Source organism: Mastomys coucha, unplaced genomic scaffold (assembly GCF_008632895.1).
Source record: "Mastomys coucha isolate ucsf_1 unplaced genomic scaffold, UCSF_Mcou_1 pScaffold6, whole genome shotgun sequence".
Taxonomy (NCBI): domain Eukaryota; kingdom Metazoa; phylum Chordata; class Mammalia; order Rodentia; family Muridae; genus Mastomys; species Mastomys coucha.
The window spans coordinates 49,541,680-49,555,719 of NW_022196912.1; the positions used below are offsets into that span (position 1 = coordinate 49,541,680).

Below are 14,040 nucleotides of genomic sequence, written 5' to 3' on the forward strand. Positions count from 1 at the left end.
AAAATTACCTTTGAGCCATTTCTGATAACGTGTTCTTTCACAAAAAATAAATTCATCATAAGACTGCAAAAATCTGTGGTCTGCTCTTCATAAACTGGGCTTTTACTAATTTTCTTTTTTCATAAACCTTTCCTGTATACCCCATTTTTGCAACTCCAGCTAAATCATTAGTTTTTGAAAGTAGGATTGTATAAGGTAAAATATTTGCAGAAGAATAACTTGTCCTTTTGCATGAATCAGTACATTTGAAGTATAGCTATAGGAAAAAAAATTGCTGCTGAACCAACATATATATGTACATACATATGTATATATAGTGTCAAGTTCTTTATTAGTATTCTTTTTGGGGGTGCAGTGAACTTTATTGATGGTATTTGAGAGAGTAGAGAGGGCTCCCTAGGCTCCTCCTGTTATTATGGGGGTCTGGGATGGAAATTGTGAGGGAGATGTTCGGTGTTGGGGTAGGTACTCCTCAGCAACTGAGGGCCTCTCTCTTGCTCTCATTGTCTTTGCTGGGGTGGGTGGTCCAGGGTTTCTTATTCCTTGGAGGCCATGTAGGCCATGCGGTTCACCACCCTGTTGCTGTAGCTGTATTCATTGTCATACCAGGAAATGAGCTTTACAAAATTGTCATTGAGAACAATGCCAGCCCCAGAATCAAAGGTAGAAGAGTGGGAGTTGCTGTTGAAGACGCAGGAGACAACCTGGTCCTTGTTGTAGCCCAGGATACCCTTCAGTGGGCCCTCAGATGCCTGCTTCACCACCTTCTTGATGTCATCATACTTAGTAGGTTTCTCCAGGCGGCATGTCAGATCCATAACGGATACATTGCGGGTAGGAACATGGAAGGTCATGCCACTGAGCTTCCCTTTCAGCTCTGGGATGACTTTGCCCACAGCCTTGGCAGCACCAGTGGATGCAGGGATGATGTTCTGGGCAGCCCCACGGCCATCACACCACAGCTTTCCAGAGGGACCATCCACAGTCTTCTGAGTGGCAGTGATAGCATGAACCGTGGTCATGAGCCCTTCCACGGTGTCAAAGTTGTCATGGATGACTTTGGCCAGGGAAGCTAAGCAGTTGATGGTGGAGGATGCATTGCTGAAAATCTTGAGTGAGTTGTCATATTTCTCGTGGTTCACAACCATCACAAACACAGGGGCATCGGCAGAAGGGGCAGAGGTGATGACCCTTTTGGCCCCACTCTTCAAGTGGGCCCTGGCCTTCTCCATGGTGGTGAAGATGCCAGTAGACTCCACAACATACTCAGCACCAGCATCCCCCCATTTGATGTTAGCGGGATCTCGCTCCTGGAAAATGGTGATGGGCTTCCCGTTGATGACAAGCTTCCCATTCTCAGCCTTGACTGTGCCGTTGAATTTGCCATGGGTGGAGTCATACTGGGACATGTAGACCATGTAGTTGAGGTCAATGAAGGGGTCATTGATGGCAACAATCTCCACTTTGCCAGTTCCAGAGCAGAAGGCAGCCCTGGTAACCAGGCGCCCAGTACGGCCAAATCCGTTCACACCAATCTTCACCATTTTGTCTATGGGATGAGGCTGGCACTGCACAAGAAGATGCTGCTATTTCTGGAACAGGGAGGAACAGAGAGGTTCATTAGTATTCTTAATCAAGTCATGTTAGTTTTTTTAATTATAGAAAATTTAGAAGCATTCACTCTTAATGTGGTGGTTATAAAAGTCAAAGACAATATTTTCCTATCATTCTTCAATATATAAGAATGACATCAATGTATCTTTGGATTTCATTATATTACAATTTTTGACTTTTAAAAATTACTATTTAACCTTTAGATTTATATTTTAAAATGTTAAATAACTTGTTAGCTTAGAACTAGGCAACAGTTTTTAACAATTTCTGAGGTGACTGTAAACAAGTCTATGGCAGTGAATACTGCACATTGATGTAAAATAGCAATTTTTGTCATGACAAATATAAAATCAAATTATCAATCAACTTTGAAAACACTGAAGATGTTCGTTCTCACTCTCTAGTCCCAAGTATTCACTTGATATCTGATTTTTTTTATGTAAGAATAGACAAGTGTGTTCACCTTATATGTAAACAAATTTGCTCTCGTTTTAATAAATGGTAAAACATGTCTGCCAAGGAATCAGTTGAAAACAAATTTGTGATTTGTTATCAGTAAATGTTTGATTGGAATACCTGTGTTATATACTTACATACCTGAGGCTGTAAAAACATTTCTCAGCCAAGAGGGAGTAAGGAATGGAAAAAAGCTTAAGAAGGCTTACTCTACACCATTCACTGAAAGGAGGGTTTCCTGTTGTCAGAAGCCATTGGAATGGCCGTGAGGTAGGGTAGGTCAGAAGATTCTGGCTTTCCTTAGTAGATAAAGACATAAAACACTTTCCCATTTCAAAGATGAATTGCCTATGATAATACTTAACCAAAGAAAAATAGACTGAGAAGAATTCAGAGCTTCCCAGACTTCAGATGGATCTCCGGCCATGAGTCCTTTAGGTAAGCACAGTTCCCTTCAACAAAGGCAGGGTTGACAGCAGAGGAGGTTCACTGAAAAGGCAAAGATACAACTAGTATTAGTGCTGGCTTTATTACAAGGACCTGACAAGCTAATTTTGCCATTGCTGCTATTAAATGTGGGGTGTAATGGGTAAATAGTCACTTGTACTGAGCATGATATCTTACTATGAATTATCATCCTACCATAAATAAAGTTTCTAGCACAAAGCTCTGTGTACAAGAGCTGATAGATTGATGCAAAAGTCAATGAATATGGGAGTGAGGTGGGTACCCTTACCCACGCACAAAAGACATTCCTTATATACCTCTGTAGACCTAAAATACTGATCAACAGATTAAAAATTCATTGAAATACATTAAGAAATTTCTATTATTCACCAATCAAGGCTCTAAGTAAGATTGGTGTGTGAGATAATATGTGAGGTCGTCCTGCTTGGCTTCAGATGTCTCTAGAAATATATCTTAAGATATCCTTGATTTATGGCTGTCTTGTTCTACTACAAACCAACAAAACTCTTTCCACGCTGGAAAAAGGAATAAACTAGCTCAATGTTACCAAGCCACGGTCACTTACATTTGGCTCTAGAATTTCCATTTCTTCCCTTTAATGAAAGAGCTGTGTTTTCACTGTTGTTGTTGTTTTGCATCAGCACTAGACTTTGAATGATCTTTCTCTATAACTTCAGTTTCCTAGTGCCCAGTCTGCAAATATCAAGAGACTAGTCCATCCTAAAGACAGAATTTAACATTCCAACCACTTAATCACCATCAGACATCACAAGACCTAAACCATCAACGTACATGATGCTGCTAGCCAGATGCTGCTTCTTGTGCTGTAGTCCTCCCTGGAGCACTCACACTTTAAAAGGCAGAGGCCACAGAGAGTAGCATTCAACAATCTTCAGCCCTGACAATAACCCCTTTTTAATAGAGAAAAATTAGAGGAAACTGGTACAAGGTGATTTCCAAAAGAAGAAATTTAATATCTCAGTGACCAAGTTAACCAAACTGTAGGCCCGAACAGTAGAACCAACTGCACACTGTACATGAAAATTACTTTGTTTAATGAGCCACGGAGCACAAGGCTTAATTATCACATGCAGTATAACTGTGGATTAGTTATTTAGAGTATTAATACTAATTTTTTCTCATATGCAATATTTTTATAAAAAGTGTTTCTAGGGTGCAAGAGAGATGTCTGAGACCATAAAGTGCTAGCCTTATATGCATGAGGACTTGAGTTTGCTACATAAAACCCAAGAAGGAGGGAGGTTCTACTTATGTAAGTCTGTACCTGAGAAAGAAGAAGGCTAAAAGATTTTAGCCTAAAGCCAAATCACCTTCCATCTTTAAAATACTTTTAAAAAGTATGAAAGAATGTAAGAAAAGTATGAAAAATATCATATGAACAAATCAGAATCAAAGGAAGAAGGAGGTGTAATAAGTGGAGAGAAGGAAGGTGAAGAGAGGGAAAGAGGGAAAAAAGAAAAAAGAAAAGTAGAGGGAGGGGTGGGGGAAAGGAGGGTAAAGTAGGGGGCAGTGGTCACTGGCAATTGGAAAGATGCTGAAAGAGACAGGAGGAAGTTAGATTAGAACTCCAAGATAGACTTCTGGCATTCTGTATCACTGCAGGTTAATTTCTTTACAATATCTTGTGATATTATTTCAAGAGAAATAGAAAAGAAAGGGGAAATTTTTCAAAACCTAAAATTATTAAGATCTGAAGGGATAAATGTAATTATAACTCTTACATTTTCATGAAGCAATTGTCTCCAAGGCTTACTGCCTCAATCTGGCTTCTCTGGGCCTCTCCTGAATTACTCTGTTTGACCTTACACTAACTCCAACAGTCTGTTCTGATCTTCTGGCTCCTTCTCATTCTCTGGCTCACTCTGTCTTCACTGTGTATTCTGTTAGTGACATGTTTACTTATCATTGGTCACTAATATTCAGCTCTAAATCTATGTAATCAAAAGACTGAGATAAAGTTTACAAATTCACCGAAAATTCAGGATTTAGTCTAGCTGTGCTATGCTATGCTATAAAATGACCTTATTTTCTTTTATCAGACTGGTACACAAAACTACTGTTTACCTGACAGACACTATTAATGATACTTTGTTATGCTTGAAGACAGGAACCTATCATAAAAGAATTTAATCATGTTTGGTATTTCAGTAGACTGAGTTGTAATCATCTTTTACCTGAGATTAATTACTACATTTAAAATCCTTAAGAAAGCCAATAAACAAACAAACAACAACAAAAAAAAGAAAAGAAAAGAAAAGAAAATACTTTTTCAAAGATAGACTACTGAGAAGTAAGTGATATAGAAGCTTCTAGTAGAGTGGTATGTTTATATATTTTTATATTTCCTTTCCTGTTCTTCTCACCTTAAAACTGGACCCTAGAATCTCACATTGACTCTGCTGACATAAATAAAGAGGACAATGACTCAATCCTAGAGGAATCCTACTGGCATTATAATAGCAAACAGTTCAGTGTTGGATGACCCACTCACTCACAAAATGATTCAGCATGAAACACATCTTAATGTAATGAATGTAACAAGTATTTAATATAGTCCCAGAATTTCTCTACTAGACGTGTGTCAATAAATAGATCACAGATATTTTTCTCTGTGACTAGGAAAAGGAAGTAAGTAGGAAAAGGAAATTGCCACACTAATTTAAATCTAAATTCACATAAAATATTGTTGATGTGCTTGAACTAATTAAATCCTCTGTTACCTTAAATAAACATGGCATGGGATGCATTTAGAGAGAATTCATCTTTTCATCACACAGCTCCTTTTTTAATACTTGTGTGTTTACATTTGGGCCAATCTGGATGACTTAAGAACATATCAAAATAGAGATACTGTCCCTTGATCTTTTACTGCCCAAAGGCTCCTTTTATTTACGTATTTTAAGTAAGGGACTTGAAGAAAGGGGCTAATCATTACTAACGAATTTGGTGCTGGTGAAAAATACCAGATGGGCTGCCACAGGGTCTGGAGTCCTTTTACCCACAGGCTAAGGCAAAATACTTCTCTGTGTGGTTTGATTCCAGATGTAACCTGGAGTCTAGATTATCTTCCATGTCCAGACCTGCACAATCTCACCTTCATGAATCAGAATCTCCACATTTCAGCACCCATCACTTCCTGTAGGCATATCTCAGCTGCACAGAAATTCCCTTTCTTGGGTTATTTTTAAGAAAAGAAAAGAGAAGGCATAAAGTGGGGAGGTAGACTTGTTTGGGGCATCTGTGTGGAGGGGGGGAGGGGGGGTAAAGATATAATCAAAATACACTGTATACGTGTATGAAGTTTCCAGGAAGAAAATATTATTACTTTTAAAAGAGAAATAACTACTCCCAATCATTCTCAGATTCTTTCCCAAGAATAGAGGTTTCACACCAGCCATGTCTTTTGTAGAGAGTTCATGTAAAGTTGAGGGGAAATAAGTGTGGGGCAGGCAAAGTATGGACAACAATCCATTTCAGCTATCAAATGAGGGCAGATTCATGTTAAACCAACTGATAGTACTCACTTTAGAGCTTTATCAACTTAAATGAATAGCCAAAAATCCCTATGGACTCGTGGTGGTGTTTCCAGCTGCAATACCAAAGGATGTGTTCAATTACAGAGAAACAGTGATGAGAACATTACAATAGTTTATTGTTATCACCATTATTATTATTGCTATTATTGCTTTACAATAATTAGCATTTTAATTTTTCCTTTAACATGTTAGTCACTAAAGTTGTCAAAGATAGCTTTTACCTTTCCAAGACAAAGCTGCTAGCCCTGAGATTTTGGTTACTTGTCTGAGGTTATCCAGATAATAAACAGAAAGGGTCTTAATAAGCTCTGGGTTTGTGTGAACATATAGTCTCTGTCATGCTATTTCCCTGCTGCTAAGCCCACATCTCAGAGAAGATCTTAAACATCCATGTATCCAGCTGTTCCTGGGATATGTTCCAGCCAGAAGCACTATGTCTAACACTGTGGCTGTTACCCTTCACTCACAACACACAGCACACTCCCGGTCTCTTACATGTACCACTATTTGAAAGCTTCCTGTAGTCACATGTCATTTCCTACCCTCATGTCCTCACTATTCAGGTTCTCAATATTCCATTTATTTTCTTTGGTGTTCAGTGATATGTTTTTTTTAAAAAAATACACTATTATAATAAAAATTAAACTCAATATTTCTTTGAATGCTATTATGAAAACTGGCATACTAGGGTTATAAAATATGTATCTTTATATATTCATGACAATGAAGACTGGGAGGTCACTGTATACTTGGAAGTTACTATGCTTTAGCAGGGAGATTAGCAGTAGCTTCCTCATTTTTTCAGGATAGTATTTGCCACACTATTTCAAGATATGGAAAATATCAGATACTGGCATAAAAAAAAGTGTTAGCAATCTCTGCCTCTCCTTCCTCTTCCTGTCATTCTTTCTCTCCCTCATCTTTACTCTCTCTTTCATTCACTCATTCTATGACCTGTTCAGTTCTTAATAATGAAGCATTTAAAAATCTAAGTTAAAGTATAGAAATTTTCCACAACCTCTTTGCCAAGTGGCTCTAATCTAAAGGATTGGTGGCAACGTCACTTGGCTCCTTACTAACATTATCTCTTAGAGTGAGCATGTCTTGTCCACTACTCACGGCAGTCCCACCGCTGTGTTCTGTATGTGACTAGCTGCTGCCACTTTGCTTTAGATACATTTTGGCTGAGCCCTTCTCAGAATTATATTTTTGAGCTGCCTGTCCTCTTCTTACATAGAGTGTAACTACCTCATATTAAATGTGTACACTTAATGTTGACTTATTTACATTGTATTCTATATATTTTCTTGAAAGCAATATCCATCCATCTTAGAGTCCTTTTCTTGCTTACACAATGATGCTCACTAAATACAAAGGAGGAATAAATTCTTGCTGATTAAGATTAATACTGTCTTTGTAGCAGGGATTTAAATAGATATGCATATGAGGTTTCAGAAATTATGAATTTGTATCTAAATTTGAGCTTTAGAATATTAGGTAAAAATTGAAATGCTCAGGACTAAGTAAATAATGAGTTCTTAACAATTATGTTATGTTTTAAGTACATGAACATAACAGTAACATAGGCAATTTTTATGTTTAAAAAAGTAGATTTTAAATTTCATATTTTTAATAAAATATCTCAGTAATCCAGTTGATGTTTAAATGTGATCAAACCAGAGATTCTATCATCAAAATTTTCCATTTACACTAAGTATTAAAAATATTGACTGTATAAAGGTAAGTACTGTTTTTTTGTATGCTTAATTCTACAAACCTAAAAATTTTTAAAGTATAATGCCATATATTGACATTTCAGACATTTCTAGAATATAGAATATATAGCCCACATATAAGCAAAACAGAAAGGAACTGGAAATAAGGTAGGCTCTGTACTCAAAAGTCTCATCTCTAATGACATACTTCCTTCAGCAAGGCCACTAGCCTCAACCTCTCCAAGGTGATCCACCAGCTGGATACTGGAGACTACTGGGGACATTTCTCATTCAACCCATGACACAAGTCATGCAAAAACATCGAAACCTTCATTTAGAGTCAGATTGTCTTTTCTGGATTGCAAAAGCCAAGTGGAATAAAATATAAAATAATAAAACAAAGGGGAGATAAATGCCTAAGATTGATTACAAACTGTTCAAACTTTTTTCTATCATTAACCAGTGTCTTCTTTGCAGACCTTCTGTCATCTGGATACCTCTTAAAATCTCTGAGTTTCTAGTTTCTTCTGGAGAAAGAAAGAAACAAGGAGATGATAGATAGATAGATAGATAGATAGATAGATAGATAGATAGATAGATGGATGGATGGATGGATGGATGGATGGATGGATGGATGGATGGATAGATAGATAGATAGATAGATAGATAGATAGATAGATAGATAGATAGATAGATAGAATCTTTTTTAAAAATAGTGTTGCATGTTCCCCAAGCCTTCAGAAACTACAGCTGGGGACAACACTTAGGATAGTGACATTGTATTGCCTTCATCAGAAGTATAGGATTCTGAGATCAGCAGTAAACCATCACTGAGGTTGATGTTACGACCTCATTCTTCCCTTCACGGACATTCTATTCATTTGCTCTAGATGGTACCTTGGTCCTCAGTGAGAAGCACAGGCTGATTATACTTGTGTTGGCTGATTTCTTTGCTGAACAGAAATGGATTGCTACCCTTGCACTGTCTGCTTCCCCAGTGTTCCTGTGTCACAATGCATCTGCTCATAGCCCCACCAGCTTCCTTAGAACCAGGATCCAATGTGAGCTATAACCATGCAGTGTTGCTGTACTGTACTGTGGTTTACTACTTCCCAGTGGTATCTGTTCCAAAAGCTGGAGTCTTTCCCCTCTCTCCACAAGGTCAATTTCCTTGATGTCTATCTCCAATTTTATGAGATTATGCCAGTATCTAAGAAGTTCTATGTGGCCAGTTCAATATACTGAAGACCTTTGTCTCTTTCATTATATCCCATGGCTTAGCTTTAGAAACTAGGAGGTAAAATAAAAGTTACCAGAATTTGTAGGTACCCAGAAAGTTGGATATTAGAATCGTCTATAGAGATTTGATAAAATGCTTCTGTCTGGTCCTGTCCCAAAACACCTAAATCAAAGTGGTTAGGTACTGTTCGCTGGAAGAAAGGGACCATTTGTTCCCTAGGGCATCTAGACATTCTTACTGATGTGGCCACCTCCCTCGCTTCTATCTGGGACATCTAGAGATTTAGGACTTTCCATCTTGGTGGGTTTACAAGTTTCTGGGCAATAGTGTGTGCATAGTTTCTAGACTATGTAGAAGATTTTCTTGACAAAGTCTGTGGCAGATGCTAGGACAACAGGTATTGTAAAACTTTACAAGTTTGTCTTTTATTTCATTACCAACTCTCTCTAAAAGATTTTTGAAGACTACTTTAATTCGGTGTCTGTTGTTTGTGATAGTAAAACCTCACTGAAAACTGCTGTGGAAACTTTGTGAATCACTGACCATTTTGCAATGTTGGTAAGTAGAAAATGATACCAGTTATTTACCAGGGAGATAAAACAGGCAAGTGTCACATGCAGTTTCTACCTAGATTTTATATAAACAACTGAATGGTTTCTTTAAGGTACAATTTAAGGACCAGCTATCAGTCCAAGTTATTTGAGATGTGTTTACATTAAGATTTCATTTCCTTTCTTAAGTACTTTAAACTTAGTAGGTTCAATGATGCTCAGAGAGTCCAGACACTCCATAAAGGCTTTTTGATGATGATAATGATGAAGCTGTACCATGGTGTTCTTGTCTTTTCCTGCACGTAATGCCTCTCTAACAGTCAGACCACACATTGTCTTATCAGTTTGTTGTCTTTTTCGTAAGCCATATAACATAGTCGTTAGGTTAGTCCGCTGTTTTAACTGTGTTTCCTTACCAAAGGATAATAGAAAAGGACAGCTTCCTTAAACCAAGCTGGATCTTCTTGGCCCAGGTAATACTGAGAAACTCCATCATGAGGAATTTTGCTCCATGCTTGTTTTTCTTTGCTTGGCTCCCCTGATCTTCAGAAATTCTGCTTTTGAGGTAGTGTTCCCACAGGTTGCTCTATGAAGTAGGGATCTGAGGTCAGGGGCCAGAGAGCTTGCTTTCATGTATGTAGCTCTAACTGTAATCCAATGCATCCCTCTCCCCTGAGCGAAGCGTTTGTCTTCTCAGCGTGAATTATCTGCACACAGAGCAGGGTTGGACCCTGCAGACCTTTTGAAGATTGACATTTAGAGTCAAAACTCACACTTGAAGTTTAATTGCACTGCTCATAATGAGAAAATAAATATAGAACCTATGCTCACACTTCATGCTTTGACAAAACTCAAAATACTTATTAGCTTAGCTTCCAAAAGTAGGTCTCAGATATCCTTCATGACTAGAGATTACATACAAGGAAACTTTGCATAACTAATCCCCACAGTGGCTCCCCTAGAAGACAAAGAAGAGTCAAAAACACTGCACAGGCCCCTTCCAATCAAAGAGCCTGAGCTTTAAAAGTTAACTTTACTGCCTGATTCTAACGTTTGTGTTTTCCTTGCCAGACAGGTTCAAAAAGAATGTCTGTTTTCTTTTCATCAAGCTTAATCCACACACAACATCCTTTCCCACTCTTCACTAGACGACAGCTATCAAATGAAGATATGATGTCTGTGTTTGGGTTAGTGACTTTAAATTCTAATGGCCATGATGTAACCATTGCAATCAAGAAAAGCTTGTCTGTCTTTACATTCAGGTCCTATGCCATTGGCCGGGTATGCTTTTGAGCCCTTTCATTAAGCTAACCACAATTTGTCTAATTTGTAATTATCAGCAAGCCTGCTTTATGCAGGGTTGAGGCCCCAAATTAAGCCCAATTCCAGCGGTTTTTGTTGTGGTAGCTGCTCTGACAAAAAAAATATAAATGTTTAGATATGAAAAGTTCATCAGTGACTTTTGTTTTACCATACGGAGCTTTGTGCATTTGGAATTTTGTTCAAATTCTGCATTTAAAAAAAATTATATCTAAGAGTTGAATTTTTCTTTCCTCAAGTAAATGTTTAGAGAAATTTAAAAGCCTAGAATGACGTTAAAATGGTTTTTTTCAAAGATAAAAAAGTAGAATAGATGCACATGTAAATATAAGATGTTTTGTCTGTAAAGCCTCATTGTTTTTTAAATAATAAAGACTTTCACAATTTAAACAAAATGATACAAATGTCTCATGTACAACATTAAGCTAGAAAAAACTAAGCTCTGATGAATTTGTACTCGAAGCCAAAGCTCTTAAGAGTTACAGTTTACTCCTTTCAGAGGGTCATCAAGAAGGAACTGTAAGAACTACTCAGTCTCTTCAAGTAGGGAAGTAAGGAAATATGGAATAAAAGAGAAATAATTATGTTAGTAAAAATAGCTATTCCTGCAGATGGCAATCAACTCTACCAAAACTAGCATTAATATTTTGTTCTATTTCTAACATATCCCAAATGTTCACAAAATTATCTCAATTTGTGTGCCCCTATGTTTCTTAGCCACATGGTCTGCAGTGGGTTACTTTTTGGCTTCCAAGGTCAGAGGAAGTGAAGGGAGAAGGAGAATGATTTGATGGCTTATTCAAGCTAAGGCTGAGGAAGTTATTGCAAGCAGTCTCAGCTTCCTAGAGTCTCCTCCATGCTTCTTTGCTGCAGGGGTGGGGGGGGTGGGGAAGGGTGGCATTGTTATCATTATTGTGGTGGTTTGAATTGCTAGAGATTGGAGCCCAGGTCTTGCATATGCCCAGCAAGGACTCTACTATATCTGCACACCACCTACTTATTCTAAACTTATGAATAATTTCTCTTGTGCAGTGTGTCAGTGTAACCATGGAAAACTTGAAACTGCCCAATACCTGGTGAAACTTTTACTCATTTGCCTGAGCTAATGACCATTCTTAAGCCCCACAGGACAGTGAGCCTTAAGATTAATTAACCCATATTAATTAATCAGTAAGGTATCTTACATAATAGATTTACACTTACCCCTTGTACAACAATATTATTAGAGATGTCATTTCATTTCTACCAATTAAAACAATAAGAGGAATAAACACCAATAGTAATTCATTTTTAAATGAAATTCCCTTGAGAACTTAATTCGGATTGGTTTTCAGTAAATCATAATTAAAACACCTAATGTGGATATGACCATGAAAGAGAACTAAATCAAGATAGTCTTAGTGACATAGTGCCAGAGGAGCAAGTCTGTTAGGTGAAGAAGGGTGAAATAGAGAACAACTGACTATGAAGTATATAACTGAGTTAATGGCTGGGAGTCATCACACTCATTTATAAGTTTAATTTATAATTTGTTCAAGTCATGCCTATTAACCTGTAGCCTTAAATTTTCATTTAACGTTTACCTTGCTTAAATGCAGACCACCCCTTTAAATCTCTTGGTCAGGTGTAATTATAGGAAGGCAAGTCCTGATGATACGATAGGAAAGATAAAGCATTATCTTTCACACAATACTATAATATTATATTTTTATGGCTGCAAATTCTTTGAATAAAATTCCAATAAGCCAAGAAAATGACTGTTTTGTTGTTGTTGTTGTTTGATTGTTGTCTGTGTGCCCTCCCCAACTCCCACCCTATCCCGAAACAAGGTTTCTTTGTGTATCTCTGGCTGTCCTGGACTCACTCTGTAGACCAGGCTAGCCTTGAACTCAGAGATCCATCTGGCTCTGCCTCTCAAGTTCTGAGGTTAAAGACAATCACCATCACCCTTTTCCACCTAGCTTGGTACTATTTTTTTTATGTGAACTGATGAGACAATTATGAATTTTTATGCTTTTAAATTTTATGAAATAAAGTATTTAAAGGGTAGTTAACCATTGAATAGAACAAAATATGAAACATGGATGAATGTTTTAATGTTTAATTTCTAGCAAATGTGCACTATATAATCTTTCTGCATATGATGAAAATACAAATTGGTAAAAGTTTCAGTAATTTTTAAATTTTGTTTTAATTGTAAATGAGGTGTTAGTGTGACCTTTACAATAAAGTTATTCTTTCAAGACATGACATCCAGGTGTTTAACTGTGTACTCAAAAAACAGGTGAGGCAGATATCTCATGCATGTGTCCGTGGTTTCTCAATTAAACACATCTTTTCTGTCATTCTGATTATTTAATGATATATCATTTAAGGCATTATATTTTATATAATATGATATATTCATATAATTGTTTTTATGTTACACTCTCAAACATGTTAAAATCTCCTCATTGTGACTGGATAGCTGCAGTAATCCACACAACCTGCTGTGCAAAGTCACATTTCAAGATAACATTTGTACCTTTGGTTTGATATAACTCTTTTATTTGAAGATTTGGTATAGTCTGTAAAGGAGAGACAGGATGCCATAAACATTAGAAGAAAGCAATTGATCAGGCAACATAAATGAGGGGTTTGTATTGTAGCTGTGTTAGAATATAAGGCTGAAAATGCAGCTTCTGTGAGCTCTGTGCAGGGCTGGGATCCAGATTAACACCAAAGTTTGTCCTGTGGATAGGGCTATTACAACACTGATACCAAAATGCTAAGAGTTTACAAAACCAAGTCACCTGGTAGAAACATGCCCAGGAGACACAGTAGAAGCATCAAAGTGAAAAGTACTCATCCGCATCACGGGTCACTAAATCCAACCTCTGAGTTTTGGGGTGTAGATGAAGATAGTCAGAGCTCTCCACCTCTCCACCAGTTGAGATCCGTTTTTGTGTAAGTTCTAACATCATTTTAAATATGACTTTTATTTTTTTTTTAAATTTTTATCGAAAATAGATTCTTCTCTATACAATATATCCCAACCACAGTTTCCCCACTCCCCACCTTCCCTCTCCCCCACATGTACTCCCCCTATCTCCTCTTCAGGAAAGAACAGGACTTTTTTT

The 14,040-nt window shown here is 37.3% G+C and overlaps 1 pseudogene; it reads right to left on the bottom strand.

Moving 5' to 3' along the window:
• Nucleotides 1-314: 314 nt before the first annotated feature.
• Nucleotides 315-14,040, bottom strand: part of LOC116079730 — a 14,096-nt pseudogene continuing 370 nt past the window's right edge.